Raw genomic sequence first — 13,948 nt, 5'->3', positions numbered from 1 at the left:
AGTGTCTTCTTTAATTCCCCAGGGCTGGAAGTGGAGAATATTTGGTTGAAAGGAACGTTGTTCCTGATGAAGCATGAGTTTTCTCAGTACCAAGTCCTAAATCTACCACAATCACAACGAACTGCTTCCTGACATTTAGAGAAGCATTTCATTTCCAGAAGGTGGCGTTCTAGAATAGTTGGAAATGAGTTTGCTTCTGTTTGAAACTAAGCAGAGACACATTAAATTACTATTCAAGTTAACTGAAAATCTGGGAACACAGAGTGGCTATTCAAACGAAAAAAAAAAAAAAAGAAAAAAGTCCTGCTGTCCTCTTATTGATAGCATTTAAAAATTCAAATATTTTTGTCCATGATCTAACTTATTTTCTTGGGAAAACTAGCAACATGACAGTTTAGATATTGCAGCATTTAAACAAAATGAAAGAACAAACATTACAAAACAGAGTTACAAATACAGAGAAAAAACAGGTAGTTGCCAAAGGAGAGGCGGAGCTGGAGGAGAAAAGAAATTGGTGAGAAAAATCAAGAGGTAAATGAGTCACAAGTATGAAATGAACAAGGTGGAGAAGATAGTCAATAACTATGAGATACTTATGTATGGTGACAGATGCTAACGAGGCTTACTGTGGTGATCAGTTTGAAACGTACAGAAGTATCAAATTATTATGTTGTGTAACAGGAACTAACATAGCTTTATAGGTCAAGTATACTTTAAAAACAAAACAAATTCATAGAAAAAGAGATCAGATTTGTGGTTACCAGAGATGGAGGGTGGGGAAGGGGGAACTGAATAAAGGCAGTCCGAAGGTACAACTTCCCAGTTATAAGATAGGTGAGAACTGGGGATGTGGCGTATGGCATGACTGATAAATAATTAACACTGCTGTATGTTATATGTCAAAGTGGTTAAAAGAGTGAATCCTAAGAGTTCTCATCACAAGAAAAAATTTTTTGTCTATTTCTTCAAATTTGTATATAAATGAGATGACAGATGTGCACTGAACTTGTGATAACCATTTCATTATGAACGTAAGTCAAATCATTGTGCTGTGTATCTTAGACTTGTATGGGGCTATGGGCTATTTGTATCTCAATAAAACTGAAAAAATTGACATAAAATATAACAGACCATGTTAGAAAACTTGGCCAGTTTTAGATAAAAGTATACCAGTTTCTGTTTTGACTTTTAATAAAGTTCATTTGTAAGTGTATTGGAATAATATTTGGTGCCATACAATTATGTTATATTAAAATATATGCAAAATTATACAATTATGGAAATTTTTGATTTCTCATTGATTACTTAAAATGTACTTGAGATTACAAAATCTTTGGCCTGTAATAAGCATATGGAGAAGCTGAAAGAGCGTGAAAAAATTAGAAAAGACATTAAAAAAATTTCTTCAGGAAAGGTTAATTCTTGAGTTTTCTGAACAGAGTTCTTAGAAATCTTTGCCCTGTGAGAATGTGTGTGGCACCAAAGAAGTAATAAAGTTTGACTATAGTAAACTGATCCATTTTCTCTTCAGAGACAATTTGAGAACATTGTGATCTTGCCAGAGATTAGGAATATTTTTAGCAGTTTTATTTATTTCTATCAGCAATAATAATTTATTCAATGATCAAAGGAAAACTATGTTTAGAATGTCAAAGACCATTAAAAAAGTCAGCTAATAAGTTTTCTGTAAGAGTTGGAAGTTTTAGTCATAATCATTTGTATCCTAAGAGCTATTTGTCTATTTGAGTATTGCTGTTTGCCAGTTGTTATAATAAGCCACAAATCAGTCTCTAACACAGCTGTATGTGACCATAATATAGACTGACTGGAAAACATATTTGAAATACATCATGTAAAATATATTTAGTACATCACTTTATATCACAATACATTATAGAAGTATATACACCACACTCATTTGTAAAGATTTGAGAGGATGTCTGCAAATTAAATCAGTAATTTATCTTAAGGGAAAAGATCGAGGGTACCAAAATTACATGTGATATTTGGTAATATTAACATCTTTACTAGGACTTCCCTGGTGGTCTACTGGTTGAAAATCTGCCTTCCAATGCAAGGGGTGTGGGTTCCACCCTGGTTGGGGAACTAAGATTTCACATGCCATGCAGCACAGCTAAAAAAGTAAAAAAATATATATATATATACACACATATATATACACACACATATATATAAAACTCTACAACTCTACTAATAATCCATCTCTGAATGTGATAAACTCTACTTTGCCTTAAAATAGAGTTGTTCTCAGAAAATGGATGTAAGAAACATTCAGATAAAAGACTATGAGACACAACTCATTCAAATATTAACATTTGGAATTAAGTGTACCAAATAGTAGACTCAAAGTTTTCGGACAAATATGGACACACATTATCACAAATCTCTCAGCAGAGTACAACTATTTATGTGGCGACAACTGAAGCTACAGAACTCATCATGAAATACACAGTTCTGATTCTGTTTTGCTCCAAGACTGAGGTGAGGAAGGAACATTATATTTTCATTAAGTTTAACATAACTATACACCATATATACACAATTTTAAGATAAAATGTAAAACCTTAAATAAATTTTTTTTTTACTTCCTATAGACCAGTATAGATTCCCTTTGTCAATAAAGAATTTTATTGGAAAAATTTGAGAGAAACTGATGAGTATATTTTATTCCCTAAATTGTATTATTTTTTTTAGAACTGGATTCTCTTCCTTTACTTAAATCAGTTTAACATACAGTTCAGTTCAGTTCAGTCACTCAGTCGTGTTCGGCTATTTGCAACCCCATGGACTGCAGCATGCCAGGCCTCCCTGTCCATCACCAACTCCCAGAGTTTTTTCAAACTCATGTCCATTGAGTTGGTGATGCCATCCAACCACCTAATCCTCTGTCATCCCCTTCTCTTCCCGCCGTCAATCTTTCCCAGCATCAGGGTCTTTTCAAATCAGTCAGTTCCTCACATCAGGTGGCCAAAGTACTGGAGTTTCAGCTTCGGTGTCAGTCCTTCCAATGAATATTCAGGACTGATTTCCTTTAGGATGGACTAGTTGGATCTCCTTGCAGTTCAAGGGACTCTCAAAAGTCTTCTCCAGCACCACAGTTCAAAAGCATCAGTTCTTTGGTGCTCAGCTTTCTTTATAGTCCAACTCTCACATCTATACATGACTACCGGAAAAAAAAAAAAACAAACATAGCTTTGACTAGATGGACATTTGTTAGCAAACTAATGTCTCTGCTTTTTAATATGCTATCTAAGTTGGTCGTAACTTTCCTTCCAAGGAGTAAGCATCTTTTCATTTCATGGCTGCAGTCACCATCTGCAGTGATTTTGGAATCCTCAAAAATAAACTCTGTCACTGTTTCTATTGTTTTCCCATCTATTTGCCATGAAGCGATTGGACCGGATGCCATGATCTTCATTTTCTGTATGTTGAACTTTAAGCCAACTTTTCCACTCTTCTCTTTCACTTTCACGAAAAGGTTCTTTAGTTCTTCACTTTCTGCCATAAGGGTGGTAATCCTCTGCGTATCTGAGGTTATTCATATTTATCCCAGCAATCTTGATTCCAGCTTGTGCTTCATCCAGTCCAGCATTTCTCATGATGTACTCTGCATAAGCAGGGTGACAACATACAGCCTTGACATAACTCCTTTTCCTATTTGGAACCAGTCTGTTGTTCCATGTCCAGTTCTAACTGTTTAACAGTTTAACATACAGTGTGTACATTTATAAAATGATGACATTAATTAAATTAAAGAGTTATAATAAGAGTTAGGGTTTTAAATACTCTTAAGTTATATCATTTCTAGAGGTTTTTTTTTTTTCAAAAATTATTTTATTTGATCCTCAAACAACTACAGAAGGTTGACATGAAATGTATTATTCTTACTCTATCTTTAAAGAAAGGCAAATCAACCAAGATAAAGTGTCCAAAAAAAGTAAGTAAAAATTAACCCGATATGGGATTTTCAATTCTGGCTATCATAATGTCCATCAGAATCACAATTCTGCTGCAAGTAACTATGAAACTGGACAAACTGGAATACAGAGTACTCAGGGCTATGATAATTGAAGGAAAGAAAATAATATATAAAATGAGGTCTACATTCATCCTGGCTTTTTGCTGGGATCACTTTCCAATTTAAAAAGTAGAGCCAAACACAGAACAATAATCTCCTTGAATAGAAGAAATAAAGGTTGGAATTCTGGGCCACCAAGGTAGCTGTTATTTTCAGGGAAAAGTTACCAGAGAGAAGGAAGCCGGACAGAGAACTTCACAAATCTGAATAAGTGTTTTCTTGAGTTTCTGTGCAAATTCTAAGCTGTATGTGCATAGAGAAGAGATTCCATAGACCTGACAGACTGCTACTGTAGAGCTATAAACCCAACTGAGATTGGGCCTGGAAGTGATAGATACATTGTGGATCTCATCAGCCTGAGGGGAGAGACTGTCAAACATGCCAGAAATTCAGGTGAAACTCCAGAACTGCCAGAGCTTAGGAGCAGAGCTGGTCTATCTCATCAAACTGTGTACTTAATATCTACACATTTCACTGTGTTAAAATTATGTCTCAAAAGTTATATTAAATAAGGTAATATAGAAAGATAGGACAATTTTTAAAGTTTCTAAAAGGTTTTATGGGTTGGAAGAGGAATTTCCTGCATTACTGTATTAATTCTGGTCAGAAGGTAACAGAATGAATAAAGGAAAAAGAAACTAAAAAAAAATCTCTTTTATGAATGTATGAAGTTAGTAGAAATAATACAATAAAATACAGGAAGGCCCAGAAGTAGGATCAAGATCTGTTAAAAATAACTTCTTATAATAAACGTTTTGGTACCTATTATGTTCAGAAAGCAAAAGGATGAGAATAAAACACAGACTCTATAATAAAGAAGGAGAATAAATATACATATATACCCATTATAATACAAGGCAGAGAGTAGTAAGGCCTTCAAAGTTGATGATATGGGAACAATGCAATTTTAGAAGAACAAGAGAGAAGGATTTTATTTAGAAGTTGTTGTTATTTAGCTGCTCAATCGTGTCTGACTGTGATGCCATGGACTGCAGCATTCCAGGCTTCTCTGTCCTTCACTATCTCCTGGAATTTGCTCAAATTCATGTCCACTGAGTTGGTGCTGCCATCCAACCATCTCATCCTTCAGGTCCCCTTCTCCTCCTGTACTCAATCTTTCCCAGCATTAGGGTCTTTTCCAATGAGTCAGCTCTTAGCATCAGGTGGCCAAAGTATTGGAGCTTCAGCTTCAGCTTCAGTTCTTCCAATGAATATTCCGGGTTTATTTTTAAGAGTGACTGGTTTGATCTTCTTGCTGTCCAAGGGACTCTCAAGAGTCTTCTTCAAACGGGTAAAAATAGACTCATTAAGGAAATTAACCACCCTGAGGCCCACGGCCGTTGTCCTCTGTAATTGTAGCACAATGATATCCTGCAAGGCCTGACAGTATCCACAGTGTAACTTCAGTTTGATTCTTACTATCTCTTACGTTCAAATTCTAGTTATCGACAATATGCTAAAATACAATCAGGAAGTAAAATTAGCCAAAACCAATCTGACAGCTTCAACTAATTTCCTTTCTTTTCAAATAAAACAGTTTCAACACATTTTCTCTTCTGGTTCCCTCTCCCCAGTCTTCACTCCTGAGGTTTGTTCTCCACTCTGGCAGCCCCATAAGCTATAAGGCAATGAGAACTCTCTCACACCCTCCAGGGAGACAAACCCCAGGAAGAAAGAAAAGTGCATATTAAGCTCTTTGGTCTTGGATTAAGAAACACAAGCAATTTAATTGACAATTTTGGGAATAGATATGCCATACGTGTTTTTTTTTTCTTTAATGTAGAGGAATTTTCTCATCATGTCATTATAAGCAGAAAAAAAAAAAAAGCTGAATTCCTTTTAAAATCAATCCACTGTTTTTGTGCACTCTATAGATACTCTGAACTTTACATTTGATGAGTCAAGATAATTTTTCAATTGTTATTGTTTTGTTATTTTCCAGAAAGGATGTTAGGCTTCATAAAACTCTCATTTTAAGTAGTCTCTGTACAGACCATATTTCTTAGCTTTATACCAAACTATGTGAAAAGCTGTAGCAGTCTAATATGTAAACCTTTCATAGAATGTTTATCAGCATTAATTTAATGATTACTGGCATTAATAGTCATTGGATGAATTTTTCATTGTAAATATTCTCTGGAGATAATTGTTTGAGAACAATTAAGTTTTTATTATAAATTTATGGAACATTAATACTTCATAAAATTTTTAATTTAAACATGCACTTTGAAAGAGCCAGTTTGGATCTCTGATTAAATTTTTGTAAGTAAGTATTATGAATAAAATTTTAGGAAAAATAATCATTTCAGTCTATGCATACTGTGGTAGTTAATGTGGTTTTAACATAAACTCTATAATAAAGACTCAAAATACAGCAGTATAAACATGATAGTATGTTCTCTCTTGTGTTTTCCCACTCTTCTTTACAGCTAAGGTAAGAATGATAATGGGCAATTCAGGTTTAGCCATTGTCAGCAGCAGGCATCCATGTCCAAGGTGCCCACTCTAGTCATCGCTACTTTTCAGGTGTGCATCTGTGTGTGTGTGTGAAGGAGCAGAGAGGAAGGTGTACATGTCATCCCTTTAAGGGCACAACTGAAGAGACTCACATATTTCTTTTCACATTTCATTGAGTAGAAATTTGGGCAACTAGTTACTTGCCCAAATCTCATTGAAATGGAGGCTGAGAAATGTGGCTTTTGACTGGCTGGCCATTACTATAGGAGGGGAAAAGACACTGGGACAAAGCTTGCAGCCTGCTGCCAAAAATCCAGGTGTGCAATTCTTCCCACTGACCTACCCTCCCTCTACACACATGTATACCCAATATAATAGAGTCCCTTAAAAAAAAAATGGAAGAGTGCAGTGTTGGAGATATAGTGGCAAGCACAGCCGCCTTCCAAAAATGGAAGAATTGGAAAAGAAACAGCTGTCATTTTTCAAAGCAATGATCAAATCCTACTGCACAGGAATTATAAACATTCCCCATTCTGGTGCTAAAATAATTTCCTTGACTAGATCCTGATTATATTACCCAGAAGAAATTTCATTGTCCCTTGTCATTTACAGTTCCTGTTTTCTTTACTTTGGGATGTTGTACTTGGTCCATTATTTCATTACCATAATTACTGGTTTGCTTGTGATCGTCCTGACTTACATGGACTGTCCTGGTGTCACATCAATATTGAATGAATGAATTCTTTGTTTTAAATGTGTGTCTCTTTCATTCTTGAAAATATCTGAATACCTTATAATTTCCTCCTTAAGAGAGGACTGGACACTATTCTCTCCTTGAAGACTGTACAGATTTCTGGGTTATATTCTTCAAGGCTAGTTGGGAGGCTTCAGGAGCTGCTTTAAAGGTCAAGCATACATTGGCTTTTGCAGATCGATACAATCCCTAAAAAACTCAGTATGCTTTTGTTCTACTGACAGTCAGATCCACAGGCAAATAATCATAACCAGAGATCTAACCGAGAAAAGCTTTCCAAGCTTGCAGGCTGTCCTCATATTTTCTGGTTTCTTTGTTCAGAATATTTTGGCTTCCCCTCAGTTTAATGATGTCTACTTTGATGCGCTCTGAAAATATTAGTTGAGGCAAGAAAGCATCACCCTTAATCTAACCTTTGAAACTAGAATGGACCCCAATTAACTGAAAGGTTTTAATGGAGGCACTTGAGGACACTAGAGGTTATTCACTGTGAAAGCCGCTTCTTTAAAATCGCATCTTATAACCAGTCCAAGTACATCTTGTCACAGAACTGTGCATGGCAAGAAAGAGCTAACACCCATAAACATTCTGAGTTTTTTTTAATGTCCTGAGGTTTTCCAAGCAATTTACAGAGGCTGCACGTTCTTTTGGCAAGTAGTATATCTTTATAAGGATTACAAGTGACAGTTTTGTCAAATGCTTTATGATGATATAAGAAGAGTCACTGGCTTTTCAGCCTGCAATGGTAGGGTTCTTGCCACCCAGTACCCAACTATTAGACCCATGCCTCATTTTTAAAATTATGTTCAAATTCTACTTCTAGCAACCCAATTATATTTTATTGAAGAATAAGATGTTATTTTTCAAAAGCAAGAGAGAGTCTAAAATCCAGCATTAAAGAAGGCTGAATGCTGAAGTAATGATGCTTTTGAACTGTGCTTTTGGAGAAGACTCTTGAGAGTACTTGGACTGCAAGATCAAACCAGTCTCACTGGAAGGACTGATGCTGAAGCTGAAGCTCCAATCCTTTGGCCACCTGATGTGAAGAACTGACTCATTGGAAATGACCCTGATGCTGGGGAAAATTGAGGGCAAGAGGAGAAGGAGGCGATAGAGGATGAGAAGGTTGGATGGCATCACTGATTCAATGGACCTGAGTTTGAGCAAACTCTGGGAGATAGTGAAGGAAGGGAAGCCTGGCATGCTGCAGCCCATTGAGTCTCAAGAGTCGGACATGACTTAGCGACTGAACAACAGCAACAAAACAGGATAGAACTGTGTGTTTCATAAAATAATTCAGATGTAAGTGGTTCACTATTGACTGAACACTATACTCTCATTTTGTGGCTTCTGTCCCTGGATTCAGGGAAGATATTCAACCTTTGCCATCACATAGCAACTAGAAAGTATCAGACTATTGTATGCTCCATCCTTTTAAAGACAAAACCCGGTAATACCAAATACAATACCTGTTTAAATTCTATTATCTGAAACTTAAGACACATTGTTATACCTCTCAATAAGAGAGGCTGAGCAAGGCAATCTTTCATTATATAGATATGTGACCAGTTGAAACTCTATTATTAGAAAGAAGTTAACACAAGGTATTGGCAACTCACAGTCTGACACGCTGTTGTGTTCTTCAGAAACAAATCTAAATGTTTAAAGCAAGCAAGAAAGATTTAATACAGAGAATAAAGTACTTTCAAAATTAATAGAAGAAAGAGCCAAAGTTGTGGGCTCTGGACCTGAACACAACACTGTAGAACTAACACAGCCAGGGACTGACGCTATCATAGATACGGCTGCATACAGACATTCCACTTTAAAAGCAATTCCATAATCAGAAAGCTGGAAACTAGCTGTCATCACTGCTTTTGCAACAGCTGCCTCTCAACATGAAAGGAAGTGGATAACATACACTGGAGTACTGCTTTAGAAACCAAGATCTTGTCTGCTGGTAGGAAAAAAAAGAATCTAAAGCAACACAACTATCCTTTGCTTCCACCTTCTAAAGTCTGTGCAAATACATTTTGTCAGTAGAGTCTAATTCTCTTCCTGACTCTTTACTGCAAAGGCATAGGGGAAGTGTCACTTTAAGCTTTTCAGAATCTTCAGCCAGAAACACACAGGAAGAAGAAGGTTGGGATGGTGTCTAATGAGCCAATCTATAGCATCATCAGTGTTATTAATCAACAACAGGCACCTCAGCAAAGCAGATATTGTTGAAGTATCATTTTATTCAACTGAATACTCTAAATGAACTTTTCGTCTGTTTATGCTTTAGTAATTGAATTATCATTTAAAACAAAATAACTGTATTCACTTCACCAAAATAAGAGTCAAGAAACTCAGTTTGTATGAGATTTGGACACATCTTTATCAATTTCTCCCTCCTTTATACTAGACTTTTTGTTGTTGTTGTTGTTTTTGTTTTGTTTTTGTTTTTGTTTTATTTATTTATTTATTTTTTATTTTTTTAATTTTAAAATCTTTAATTCTTACATGCATTCCCAAACATGAACCCCCCTCCCACCTCCCTCCCCATAACATCTCTCTGGGTCATCCCCATGCACCCGCCCCAAGCATGCTGCATCCTGCGTCAGACATAGACTGGCGATTCGATTCTTACATGATAGTATACATGTTGCAATGCCATTCTCCCAAATCATCCCACCCTCTCCCTCTCCCTCTGAGTCCAAAAGTCCGTTATACACATCTGTGTCTTTTTTGCTGTCTTGCATACAGGGTCGTCATTGCCATCTTTCTAAATTCCATATATATGTGCTAGTATACTGTATTGGTGTTTTTCTTTCTGGCTTACTTCACTCTGTATAATCGGCTCCAGAACAAATACTATTTTTAAAGGTCTGAAAGTTCTGTCTCTATCGAGACTTCATATTCTATTAACTCACTTTTTTCCTTCTCCCAAGCTACAGTGAATGAAAGAATAAGCAATTTACTTTTAAGATAGTAGCAATACAGCTAGCACTTAATTTCAAAATAACTTGATCAAGATATTTCCCTTTATTTGTCAGTTTCTTGATATTTGAAATAGGAATAGGCAAATAACTTTATCTTATCTGCAACTGCCTTTAACTGTTTTTCAAAGAGGTGAAAAGTAGGTTCAGGTCACTCAATTAGAAAATAAGGCAGGGGTAGAAAGCTGTACTGTCCCCTGCATGATAGCAGGGACCTTGCCTGTCTCATTCATCGTAGTGGACCCAGAACCAAGTACTGCTAAGCACCCACTAGATAACCTTCTAAGAACTCTTCACTTAATAAGTAAGGCCCTAAAGAATCCGCCTGCAATGCAGGAGACCCTAGTTCGATTCCTGAGTCTGGAAGATCCTCTGGAGAAGGGATAAGCTACCCACTCCAGTTCTCTTGGGCTTTCCTTGTGGCTCAGCTGGTAAAGAACCCGCCTGCAATGAGGGAGACCTGGGTTCGATCCCTGGGTTGAGAAGATCCCCTGGAGAAAGGAAAGGCTACCCACTCCACTATTCTGGCCTGGAGAATTCCATGGACTATACAGCCCATGGGGTCACAAAGAGTCAGACATGACTGAGCAACTTACACTTTTAAAACAGTTTATAAAAATAATATTAAGATAATGAAGGGTAAGGAAAATGCTGAGCATACATGAAACACTCACAACCAGTCTCAAGGTTCTGGATCATAACTCTTTGTAGTCAATTTTCAAGATGACTGTTAAACTTTATCCTACTGGCAAGGTCACCGTTGAAGATTCTTTCTCAGGTCTGAGGCGAGATTACAGGCTGAATAGCAAGGACATTTACAGAACTTACCTTGGAATGTGTGTTCTGAAAATTAAATCATTTTGAACAAAAAAAAATTATCTTTAGAGTGGGGAAAATGCATAACAAAATTAATCAGTTATATGCACTTACATATTGATTTTTTAATCCAACAAGCAGGAAAGTTTTAGGAGGCTATTCACCAAGACACTTAAATCACATGTTTCTAACACCTTTCAGGGAGCTTCACTGACAGCTCAGTTGGTAAAGAATCTGCCTGCTTGGTGGGAGACCTGGGCTCACATCCCTGGGTTGGGAAGATCCCCTGGAGAAGGGAAAGGCTACCCACTCCTGTATTCTGGCCTGCACAATTTCATTTAATGTTGTCTCTTATAATGAATAGACAAAACAACTTACAGTAATACTAACAGCATATACACAGAATATACAGAAAAGGAAATAAACTGACCCCATAAAGCTTTACTTTTTTTTTTCCTAAAAGATGTGTAATTTCCATTTTGAAGGCTGATCACTTTGTCTTAAATACTTTGCCTGCAAAATGAGTAGACTACTATGTTGAAGAGAAGGCTTTACTTGTTTAAGTAGTGGGCACAGAACAAAGTCATGAAAAAATTAACAGTAAAAATGGCATGGTTTTCCATCTGATTTTATTTTTACTTAAAAGTTCTACTTAAAAGGGGTTAGCATTATGTAAAGGAAATAGATGGTGTTGAAGGACATATTCACAGAGGAAACAAAGCACAAGGTACATTTTGGTACCCTTTTCCTGTTAATAAATAACTAATATCAAACTGTGTTAACCTTACTCTTTCAGTTTTGCCAAGATTAGACTGTCCAAATAGCTGGACTTTTCAAATCAGTCCAGATCTCTTGGCTTTTCCTCCAAAATTCATGTCTACCATAACAAAAGAGATTTGTAAGTATAAAAATTTCCAATTTTTCTAGGATTTATTTTCTTAAAAATTAGCAGTATATTTTAGGAGTTACTTTAAAGAGAAAGTAAATTTTGAGCATAAAAATACTGAGTAAAAATCACTACATGTAAAGTGGTTTTTAAGTCTCTCTACCTCTCCAGAGTCCCAAAGTTTAGAATTGCAGTCTAGGCTATTATTAAAATATAAAAGTGAAAACATTTCCCTGTATTACCACCTTCTATTTGTACTTAAGCTTCTACTCTGTCTTTAACCTCGCACAACCTGTGTTACTCTATAAGGAAAAGAATGTGAGAGGGATGTACAATTTTGTGACTTTCATTCTTACAAATATCTTTTCATCAGGTGTTCTAATGCGAATGTAATTTTTAATTTTCTGTTTCTATCATTCCATTCAAGATATCAATCTTAGAAAAACACTAATATAAAATTAAAAGGATAAAAGAGAAAAGGATAAGGATCCTATAATATATTTTAGTTCCTAAAACTTCCCTCAATAAAGCAAACATACTCCTGACTGGACCTAGTTCCTGGATCCAACTAGATATATTATGTGTTGACTCCAAATCTCCACACATTGTCCATTTTCAATATCAATAAACAAAAAAAAAAAAGAAAAGAACTATCCACATCTGCTTTCTGGCTAACCTTGTAAATATTCTTTTCTATTTCTGTTTCTTTCAAACATGATTAGATAATAAAATTATTTTTGTGTTGGAAATTTACTTTGGATCCTGAGGTTGAATTAAAAAAAGGAACATATTAAATCTTAATTAAAAAACAAAAAACCTTGACAGTTAAACTCATAGAATGCTTAGAGTAACATTTTCAAGGGCTCAACTCTGCTTCTGGGAATTGAAACCACCAGTGCCTCCATCCCCATTCACTCCTGCATTCAAAAACAGGATCACATGAGGGGAAATACTTTGAGGGGAAATAGGTTCACCTTATACATTTTTTTTTTCAAATAAGTACTTTGTTTGCATATTGCCATTCAAAGTCTTCTGGCACAAATTCTGTTCAGCACAGAGAAGCTAATTCATTGTTAAGTGTTTGGCTTAAATCCTGTATTCATTATGTAAACTCCTTTTTTTTTCCACATAACCCTCCAAGGTTTGATGAAAAATATATTCCTAAACATGTTCAACCTGTCAAACAGGAATAAAAGCTTCCAGTGGAAGCATAATACTCCCTTGAAATAGGATTGTTGTAGCTTGTATGAGTGTATTTCACCCTTGGACAGAAATGAGATCATGTTTCGTTTCAGGAAGATATATGTTTCAGGTAAGAGACTGAAACAAATTAACTTTCTATAGCTAACTAAATACATAGGAGAATATTTGAATTCAAATGTACTGTTAAAGCCAAGTAGCTCTTTAATTATATTGTGAAATTAAATGGTAGATGAGTTTCAATTCTGAGTAGGTTTGTAAATATTCTCCAGAAGATATAGATCTTTCCTGAAAAACTGCACCTTGATGATCTCTTCTCTCCCTCTCCTCTTCCCTTTCTCCCTCTCTCCGAATGACCCCATAAATGGCACTGATATAATTTCTTTTGTTTCATCTCTTACCTGTTCAGTTCCATGTCTGTCAAAGTCTTGAGCCAGTTTCAGTCACGTCTGCTAGTAGATTCCTTCCTCGTGCACGTTTTCTTCAGTGTCTTGAATCAGTGTCTGTGGTCTATAGACTGTGTGCTGATAATGACTGCATAAAGAAACTCTAAACGAAGGGTGGATATTCTTAACATATGGGCTCCAAATTAACAAGAGTTCCTGCTGCAGGAAGCAGCTGTTTTGTTTCTGTTCTGTCACTCCATGCTGGGCTCCTGTCCTGTTCTGTCTATGTATTGGTAGCTCACTGAAGGCTGATATGAACAGGGTATAGTAACAAGTTATTCCCCCACATTCTTACCTGGCAATTATATT

General features: G+C 36.0%; 1 protein-coding gene across 3 annotated transcripts in view; it reads left to right on the top strand.

Moving 5' to 3' along the window:
- PIK3C2G (phosphatidylinositol-4-phosphate 3-kinase catalytic subunit type 2 gamma) overlaps positions 1-13,948 on the top strand; it is a 651,998-nt gene that overhangs the window by 157,460 nt on the left and 480,590 nt on the right. The window contains exon 1 of one of the 3 annotated variants that reach the window (XM_069585609.1): positions 13,172-13,305. The exons of the other annotated variants lie outside the window; for them this stretch is intronic. The gene's annotated coding sequence lies outside the window, so the exon portion shown is untranslated. Of the gene's footprint in view, positions 1-13,171; positions 13,306-13,948 lie in introns of those variants that run through there. 3 annotated transcript variants of the gene reach the window in all.

Source organism: Ovis canadensis, chromosome 3, assembly GCF_042477335.2.
Source record: "Ovis canadensis isolate MfBH-ARS-UI-01 breed Bighorn chromosome 3, ARS-UI_OviCan_v2, whole genome shotgun sequence".
NCBI classification, from domain to species: domain Eukaryota; kingdom Metazoa; phylum Chordata; class Mammalia; order Artiodactyla; family Bovidae; genus Ovis; species Ovis canadensis.
This window is presented reverse-complemented; position numbering and strand designations above follow the sequence as displayed.